Below are 10,027 nucleotides of genomic sequence, written 5' to 3' on the forward strand. Positions count from 1 at the left end.
TGCTAATAACGTTTTAAATTTAGACTCTCAACAGTATAAAGATTCAATTTCTTATTTATTAATGAAAATTATGTGTACATATTAGATTGCATCTAAATTACAGCATTTTTTACGTAATTACGGAAACTTTATGGACGACAATTTCGTGCTAGTTAATACTGTCAAGCTATGAAACTTCACGTCAGAAAAATTATAAATGACTGTGATTAAACTGACACACAATATTTTTAGCGCAACGCAATCTGACTTTCAGAAATCCCTACAAAAGAATGGCCTTGGCTAACAATAACATATACCTTTCATAAATCACTTACCTCACAAAAATCTTCGTTGCTCTAACTACTGCAATACAGCGTGCGCCAATACTGACAGCTGAATAAAAGATTCTAACTACTGAAGGCACTGAATACTGATAGGCGTAGTTAGCAAATGAAAGATTTTGATAGAGAACAAACAATGTACACTCCTGGAAATGGAAAAAAGAACACATTGACACCGGTGTGTCAGACCCACCATACTTGCTCCGGACACTGCGAGAGGGCTGTACAAGCAATGATCACACGCACGGCACAGCGGACACACCAGGAACCGCGGTGTTGGCCGTCGAATGGCGCTAGCTGCGCAGCATTTGTGCACCGCCGCCGTCAGTGTCAGCCGGTTTGCCGTGGCATACGGAGCTCCATCGCAGTCTTTAACACTGGTAGCATGCCGCGACAGCGTGGACGTGAACCGTATGTGCAGTTGACGGACTTTGAGCGAGGGCGTATAGTGGGCATGCGGGAGGCCGGGTGGACGTACCGCCGAATTGCTCAACACGTGGGGCGTGAGGTCTCCACAGTACATCGATGTTGTCGCCAGTGGTCGGCGGAAGGTGCACGTGCCCGTCGACCTGGGGCCGGACCGCAGCGACGCACGGATGCACGCCAAGACCGTAGGATCCTACGCAGTGCCGTAGGGGACCGCACCGCCACTTCCCAGCAAATTAGGGACACTGTTGCTCCTGGGGTATCGGCGAGGACCATTCGCAACCGTCTCCATGAAGCTGGGCTACGGTCCCGCACACCGTTAGGCCGTCTTCCGCTCACGCCCCAACATCGTGCAGCCCGCCTCCAGTGGTGTCGCGACAGGCGTGAATGGAGGGACGAATGGAGACGTGTCGTCTTCAGCGATGAGAGTCGCTTCTGCCTTGGTGCCAATGATGGTCGTATGCGTGTTTGGCGCCGTGCAGGTGAGCGCCACAATCAGGACTGCATACGACCGAGGCACACAGGGCCAACACCCGGCATCATGGTGTGGGGAGCGATCTCCTACACTGGCCGTACACCACTGTTGATCGTCGAGGGGACACTGAATAGTGCACGGTACATCCAAACCGTCATCGAACCCATCGTTCTACCATTCCTAGACCGGCAAGGGAACTTGCTGTTCCAACAGGACAATGCACGTCCGCATGTATCCCGTGCCACCCAACGTGCTCTAGAAGGTGTAAGTCAACTACCCTGGCCAGCAAGATCTCCGGATCTGTCCCCCATTGAGCATGTTTGGGACTGGATGAAGCGTCGTCTCACGCGGTCTGCACGTCCAGCACGAACGCTGGTCCAACTGAGGCGCCAGGTGGAAATGGCATGGCAAGCCGTTCCACAGGACTACATCCAGCATCTCTACGATCGTCTCCATGGGAGAATAGCAGCCTGCATTGCTGCGAAAGGTGGATATACACTGTACTAGTGCCGACATTGTGCATGCTCTGTTGCCTGTGTCTATGTGCCTGTGGTTCTGTCAGTGTGATCATGTGATGTATCTGACCCCAGGAATGTGTCAATAAAGTTTCCCCTTCCTGGGACAATGAATTCACGGTGTTCTTATTTCAATTTCCAGGAGTGTATTTACCTTAATAGCGTTCAAAAGTCATAATATACAGGGTGAGTCACCTAACGTTACCGCTGGATATATTCCGTAAACCACATCAAATACTGACGAACCGATTCCACAGACCGAACGTGAGGAGAGGGGCTAGTGTAATTGTGTAATACAAACCATACAAAAATGCACGGAAGTATGTTTTTTAACACAAACCTACTTATTTTTAAATGGAACCTCGTTAGTTTTGTTAGCACATCTGAACATATAAACAAATACGTAATCAGTGCCGTTTGTTGCATTGTAAAATGTTAATTACATCCGGAGATATTGTAACCTAAAGTTGACGCTTCAGTACCACTCCTCCGCTGTTCGATCGTGTGTATCGGAGAGCACTGCAACATACATCGCGTTTCTACAGAATGATCTGCCAACGTTGCTCGAAAATGTCCCACTGGAAACGCGTCGACGTATGTGGTATCAGCATGATGGTGCACCTGCACATTCCGCAATTAACACTAGGCTGACCCTTGACAGGATGTTCGGCGGGCGTTTCATAGGACGTGGAGGACGCATAAATTGGCCAGCCCGTTCTCCTGATCTTACACCTCTGGACTTCTTTCCGTGGGGTACGTTAAAGGAGAATGTCTACCGTGATGTGCCTACAACCCCAGAGGATATGAAACAACGTATTGTGGCAGCCTGCGGCGACATTACACTAGATGTACTGCGGCGTGTACGACATTCATTACACCAGAGATTGCAATTGTGTGCAGTAAATGATGGCCACCACATTGAACATCTATTGGCCTGACATGTCGGGACACACTGTATTCCACTCCGTAATTGAAAACGGAAACCACGTGTGTACGTGTACCTCACCCCTCATGGTAATGTACATGTGCGTCAGTGAAAAAGACCAATAAAAAGGTGTTAGCATGTGGACGTAATGTGCTGTTCCAGTCTCTTCTGTACCTAAGGTCCATCACCGTTCCCTTTGGATCCCTACGTAATTCGGTGCTCTCCGATACACACGATCGAACAGCGGAGGAGTGGTACTCAAGCGTCAACTTTAGGTTACAATATCTCCGAATGTAATTAACATTTTACAATGCAACAAACGGCACTGATTACGTATTTGTTTATTTGTTCAGATGTGCTAACAAAACTAACGGGGTTCCACTTAAAAAAACGTAGGTTTGTGTTAAAAAACATACTTCCGTGTATTTTTGTATGGTTTGTATTAAACAATTACACTAGCCCCTCTCCTCATGTTCGGTCTGTGGAATCGGTTCGTCAGTATTTGATGTGGTTTACGAAACATATCCAGCGGTAACGTTAGGTGACTCACCCTGTATATATATATCAGTTCATGACATCCAGTCTTACAAATTTACTGTCTCTGATGGACCCACGTCCAGATCATCCGCTCTCAAAACTCCGCCATCTCTGTCCCCACATCAACCACTGCTGGCGACTCACCTCCAACTGCGCAACGCTACGAGCTGTTCACATCCAACTGCCCAAATCTACAATAACAAATATTCCAACAATGCAAAACAGCCACAGACTGCAGACAGCACAGTCAGTGATTTTCATATAGAGCGCTACATGGCGTTACCAACATAAAAACCTGAACAGCCTATTTACAAAGTGTTCACTTAAACATTATATTTTCCACTGCTCATATGTTTATACCACATGTCTGATTAATGTAAAAGGTTTGCGACGTGATTATGCAGACATTGTCCGTGGTATGTTAGTTGGAGCTAGATGGATCGAACATACAGTTTCGGAAATCGTTAAGGAATTCAGTATTTCGAGATCCACAGTGTCAAGAGTGGACCAAGAATACCAAATTTCAGGCATTACCTCTGTCTGTGGATAACGCAATGGGTGGCGGCATTCATTTGATGACTGAGAGCAGCAGCGTATGCGTCAGTGCTAGCAGACACGAAACTCTGCTTCAAATAACCGTAGAAATCATTGAGGGACCTACGGCGAACGTATCTGGTAGGAGACTGCGGTGAAATTGGGTGTTAATGGGCTATGGTAGCAGATGACACACCAACATCACCTGCAACATCACAACCCAACATCACCTGCAGCGCCTCTCCTGGCCTCGTGACCATATCCGTTGGACCCTAGACGATTGGAAAACCGTGGCCTGGTCAGATGAGTCCAGATTTCAGTTGGTTAGAGCTAGTGGTAGGTTTAGAGTGTTGCGCAGAAAGTCATGCACCCAAGTTGCCAACAAGGCACAGTACAAGCTGTTGATGGCTGCATAGTGGTGTGAGCTGAGTTTACAAGCGTTTTTGCTGCGGAGGATGACCATACAAACAAACTTTTGTTTACGAGGTATGGACTGAGTCCTCTGGCCCAAATTAACCGATCATTGACTAGAAATGGTTTTGTTCAGTTAGCTGGAAACCATCTGCAGCCATTCGTGGACTTCATGTACCCAAACAGCTATGGAATTTTTATGGATCAGAGATCGTCATGTCACTGGGCCCTAATCGTTCATGTTTGGTTTGAAGTTTTGAATAACATTCTGGACAACTCGAGCGAATGATTTGGCCACCCAGATCGCCAGACAGGAATCCCATCGAACATTTACGGGACGTAGTGGAGAGGTTAGTTCGTGCACAAAATCCTGCCCCGGCAACACTGTTGCAAGTATGAACGGCTATAGAGACAGCATGGTTCAATATTTCTGCAGGGCAGACAACCTTGTAGGTGGGGCAACGACAGCTATGAGCGGGTAGAAAGATTCCGAGCTTCCATCATATGTTCACCTGAAGAAAAGCCTTTTACTGCCACGAAATCGGCTGTGATCCAGTGATGAACGAATAAATTCGGCTGATGCGGTTATTAATACCCAAGATTCCTGCAGGTGATTTCCAGCGACTTGTTGAGCCCACGTCGCGTCGAGTAGCTGCACTTGGCTGGGCTGAAGCAAGTCCGACACGGTACTGGGAGGTAGGCTGCGACTTTTGTCAGCTCAGTATAAGACAGTGCAGTCAAATGTGTATGTCGTGAAAGTTATTTAATGAAACATTCGAGACAAACATCCAGACAAAGTATAATTTCAAGGTAATAAATGTTAAAGGAATGAAAGTTCTGCTTCACAAATGTACAGTGTAAACAACAGTGTTCGCATCTTCATTAAAAGGTCATTTCATTTTTACTATATATATGTTCATATTTACTATTATAGCACTTCAAGAAGAGTAACAACATTCTCAAAGACTTCTCAGTGTTATATTACAATAGTTACTTTGCTTCGGACGATAATCTGCAACGATAATTTTAAACCTCAGACATATTGTAGGAAGATTGTGGAGTACTAAGGTAACAAAATCTATAACTATGTACAAATGATAACATTTAGCTGTACACCATTATCACTAAAACCTATCCTTTGATAGGTTATTAGAAAAAAAAATGACACCAGAAAGAAATAATGTTACTTTACCCTTACAACACATAGTTGTACAGCAGCATACAAACTGCGATTGTTCATCACTTTAATACATGTAGATTAATAAATAGCTCATTCATGTAAAAGCTTAAGCTATCGTCCTTGATTCTGTGTGTACAACGTTATTCTACACCAGCGAACATCACAAGGCACTTGGATTCTTTTCACTGCTTTAGACGTTTAACTGCCTGGGACCAGTATAGAGAAGAGCTTTAGGTGAGGTGGAGTTCGGCAGCGTCACGTTCAGTACCTATGTGTGTGGTACAGGCTCCTGAGCGGAATCCACTCAGACTTGTCACTGTCGTACGTCTGTGCCTCGTGGCTCTTTAAGTACGTAGCCTCCAGAATACCCCCTCTCTGAAAAAGAAGTGTCAGTCGGTCAGTGTGAACTGTTGCTTCAGTTTCGAAAGATTCAAAGGCATAAGTCAATACATCTACACTGGTGTGAACACTGCACAGTGGTAACAAGCGATACTGCATTGTATATTGAACTCTGAGAGCAAATAGCGAAAGCGCATTAAAGCAAAACTCGTGCCAGCAGTAAAATTCACTTCTTATTTTGCTTAACCCTTGAGGACTGGCGCACTGTACTGTAACGTTAGCACTGGCGCCATGTGCAGGGAACATCCCAAGGTTTGACAGCTTAAATAGTGTTATCATGCAAAAAAACAACGTTGTAATATTGTTGTATTGAAGTCTTATTGAAACATTAATACTACAAATAGTAATAAAAATAGTAATATATTTTTCTTTCTATTCCCATTTGATTAATATCTATTAGTTCTGTCAAGTTTCAACATGAATTTTCCGATTCATTCCGAATTAGAAATATGTTCTTTATCTATACAATCACTACATATTGTAACCATATGACTTGGATTCCTTTTTATACGCACCTGACATGGTTTCACATCTTTTCGTCTTGGGGACTTTGTACATCTTCCTTTTCCGTTTGTTTCACGTTTACATTTCTATTTGCAAGACCTGGTGTTACTGCTGAAGATCCTTGTTCTTGTGTTGTCATCTTGGCCACTTTGACAGATTTGGCTACGGATGTCGTCGCTGCTCCCTTTTGTATAACAGGTCGTGTTAGCTGAACTACTACCTCTTGCAGGAAGTCTCCTCGCCATATTACTGGTCTCATTATTTCCAGAAATATTATTTAAGCAATTATATCAGAAACATCCAGGATACGTAAAAATATTGTTTTCTTGACGTGGAGTAGATAGCGCACATTTCATACAATATATCGACTCCTCTTTTTGTGGAATTCTACATCGTGATAACTTCAGGCTTCTTTTTCTCTCCTGCACTGTCTTGCTGTGCTGGTACTGCGAACGGCTGAAAGCAAGGGGAAACTACAGCCGTAATTTTTCCCGAGGACATGCAGCTTTACTGTATGATTAAATGATGATGGCGTCCTCTTGGGTAAAATATTCCGGAGCTAAAATAGTCCCCCATTCGGATATCCGGGCGGGGACTACTCAGGGGGACGTCATTATCAGGAGAAAGAAAACTGGGGTTCTACGGATCGGAGCGTGGAATGTCAGATCCCTTAATCGGGCAGGTAGGTTAGAAAATTTAAAAAGGGAAATGGTTAGGTTAAAGTTAGATATAGTGGGAATTAGTGAAGTTCGGTGGCAGGAGGAACAAGACTTTTGGTCAGGTGATTACAAGGTTATAAATACAAAATCAAATAGGGGTAATGCAGGAGTAGGTTTAATAATGAATAAAAAAATTGGAGTGCGGGTTAGCTACTACAAACAGCATAGTGAACGCATTATTGTGGCCAAGATAGGCACAAAGCCCATGCCTACTACAGTAGTACAAGTTTATATGCCAACTAGCTTTGCAGATGATGAAGAAATTGATGAAATGTATGACGAGATAAAAGAAATTATTCAGGTAGTGAAGGGAGACGAAAATATAATAGTCATGGGTGACTGGAATTCGTCAGTAGGAAAAGGGAGAGAAGGAAACATAGTAGGTGAATATGGATTGGGTGGAAGAAATGAAAGAGGAAGCCGCCTTGTAGAATTTTGCATAGAGCATAACTTAATCACAGCTAACACTTGGTTCAAGAATCATAAAAGAAGGTTGTATACCTGGAGGAATCCTAGAGATACTAAAAGGTATCAGATAGATTATATAATGGTAAGACGGAGATTTAGGAACCAGGTTTTAAATTGTAAGACATTTCCAGGGGCAGATGTGGATTCTGACCACAATCTCTTGGTTATGAACTGCAGATTGAAACTGAAGAAACTGCAAAAACGTGGGAATTTAAGGAGATGGGACCTGGATAAACTAAAAGAACCAGAGGTTGTAGAGAGTTTCAGGAAGAGCATGAGGGAACAATTGACAGGAATGGGGGAAATAAATACAGTAGAAGAAGAATGGGTAGCTCTGAGGGATGAAGTAGTGAAGGTAGCAGCGATCAAGTAGGTAAAAAGACGAGGGCTAATAGAAATCCTTGGGTAACAAAAGAAATATTGAATTTAATTTATGAAAGGAGAAAATATAAAAATGCAGTGAATGAAGCAGGCAAAAAGGAATACAAACGTCTCAAAAATGAAATCGACAGGAAGTGCAAAATGGCTAAGCAGGGATGGCTAGAGGACAAATGTAAGGATGTAGAGGCTTGTCTCACGAGGGGTAAGATAGATACTGCCTACAGGAAAATTAAAGAGACCTTTGGAGAGAAGAGAACCACTTGGATGAATACCAAGAGCTCAGATGGCAACCCAGTTCTAAGCAAAGAAGGGAAGGCAGAAAGGTGGATGAGTATATAGAGGGTTTATACAAGAGCGATGTACTTGAGGACAATATTATGGAAATGGAAGAGGATGTAGACGAAGACGAAATGGGAGATAAGATACTGCGTGAAGAGTTTGACAGAGCACTGAAAGACCTGAGTCGAAACAAGGCCCCGGGAGTAGACAACATTAAATTAGAACTACTGATGGCCTTGGGAGAGCCAGTCATGACAAAACTCTACCATCTGGTGAGCAAGATGTATGAGACAGGCGAAATACCCTCAGACTTCAAGAAGAATATAATAATTCCAATCCCAAAGAAGGCAGGTGTTGACAGATGTGAAAATTACCGAACTATCAGTTTAATAAGTCACAGCTGCAAAATACTAACGCGAATTCTTTACAGACGAATGGAAAAAGCGGACCTCGGGGAAGATCAGTTTGGATTCCGTAGAAATGTTGGAACACGTGAGGCAATACTAAACTTACGACTTATCTTAGAAGAAAGATTAAGAAAAGGCAAACCTACGTTTCTAGCATTTATAGACTTAGAGAAAGCTTTTGACAATGTTAACTGGAATACTCTCTTTCAAATTCTGAAGGTGGCAGGGTTAAAATACAGGGAGCGAAAGGCTATTTACAATTTGTACAGAAATCAGATGGCAGTTATAAGAGTCGAGGGGCATGAAAAGGAAGCAGCGGTTGGGAAGGGAGTGTGACAGGGTTGTAGCCTCTCCCCGATGTTATTCAATCTGTATATTGAGCAAGCAGTAAAGGAAACAAAAGAAAAATTCGGAGAAGTTATTAAAATTCATGGAGAAGAAGTAAAAACTTTGAGGTTTGCCAATGACATTGTAATTCTGTCAGAGACAGCAAAGGACTTGGAAGAGCAGTTGAACGGAATGGACAGTGTCTTGAAAGGAGGATATAAGATGAACATCAACAAAAGCAAAACGAGGATAATGGAATGTAGTCAAATTAAATCGGGTGATGCTGAGGAAATTAGATTAGGAAATGAGACACTTAAAGTAGTAAAGGAGTTTTGCTATTTAGGGAGTAAAATAACTGATGATGGTCTAAGTAGAGAGGATATAAAATGTAGACTGGCAATGGCAAGGAAATCGTTTCTGAAGAAGAGAAATTTGTTAACATCGAGTATAGATTTAAGTGTCAGGAAGTCGTTTCTGAAAGTATTTGTATGGAGTGTAGCCGTGTATGGAAGTGAAACATGGACAATAACTAGTTTGTACAAGAAGAGAATAGAAGCTTTCGAAATGTGGTGCTACAGAAGAATGCTGAAGATTAGATGGGTAGATCACATAACTAATGAGGAGGTATTGAATAGAATTGGGGAGAAGAGGAGTTTGTGGCACAACTTGACAAGAAGAAGGTACCGGTTGGTAGGACATGTTTTGAGGCATCAAGGGATCACAAATTTAGCATTGGAGGGCAGCGTGGAGGGTAAAAATCGTAGAGGGAGACCAAGAGATGAATACACTAAGCAGATTCAGAAGGATGTAGGTTGCAGTAGGTACTGGGAGATGAAGAAGATTGCACAGGATAGAGTAGAATGGAGAGCTGCATCAAACCAGTCTCAGGACTGAAGACCAGAACAACAACAACTGTCTTTTTGTACTAGCAAAATGCACGGATATAAAAAGTATCACGTTCTTTTTTTTTTTTTTGGGGGGGGGGGGCATGCGAGACGATTGTCAAATATTTTTGCAATCCAAGAAAAGCTACATCGCTTCACATTCACAAATTCAAGAGGAAGTTCAGTTTTATTTTTACGAAAAATTCCACCAAAGTAGGTTTCTTCTTCAGCAGCTCTTTAGACAAGCTGCAACTAGTGAACCGTCTGTCTGTCTTTATTTTACGGCCAGCCCCCTCAGCTGCCTCGCTCAGCCGAATTACCACATTTTGCAGCGTG

This window comes from Schistocerca nitens, chromosome 2 (assembly GCF_023898315.1).
Source record: "Schistocerca nitens isolate TAMUIC-IGC-003100 chromosome 2, iqSchNite1.1, whole genome shotgun sequence".
Lineage (NCBI taxonomy): Eukaryota > Metazoa > Arthropoda > Insecta > Orthoptera > Acrididae > Schistocerca > Schistocerca nitens.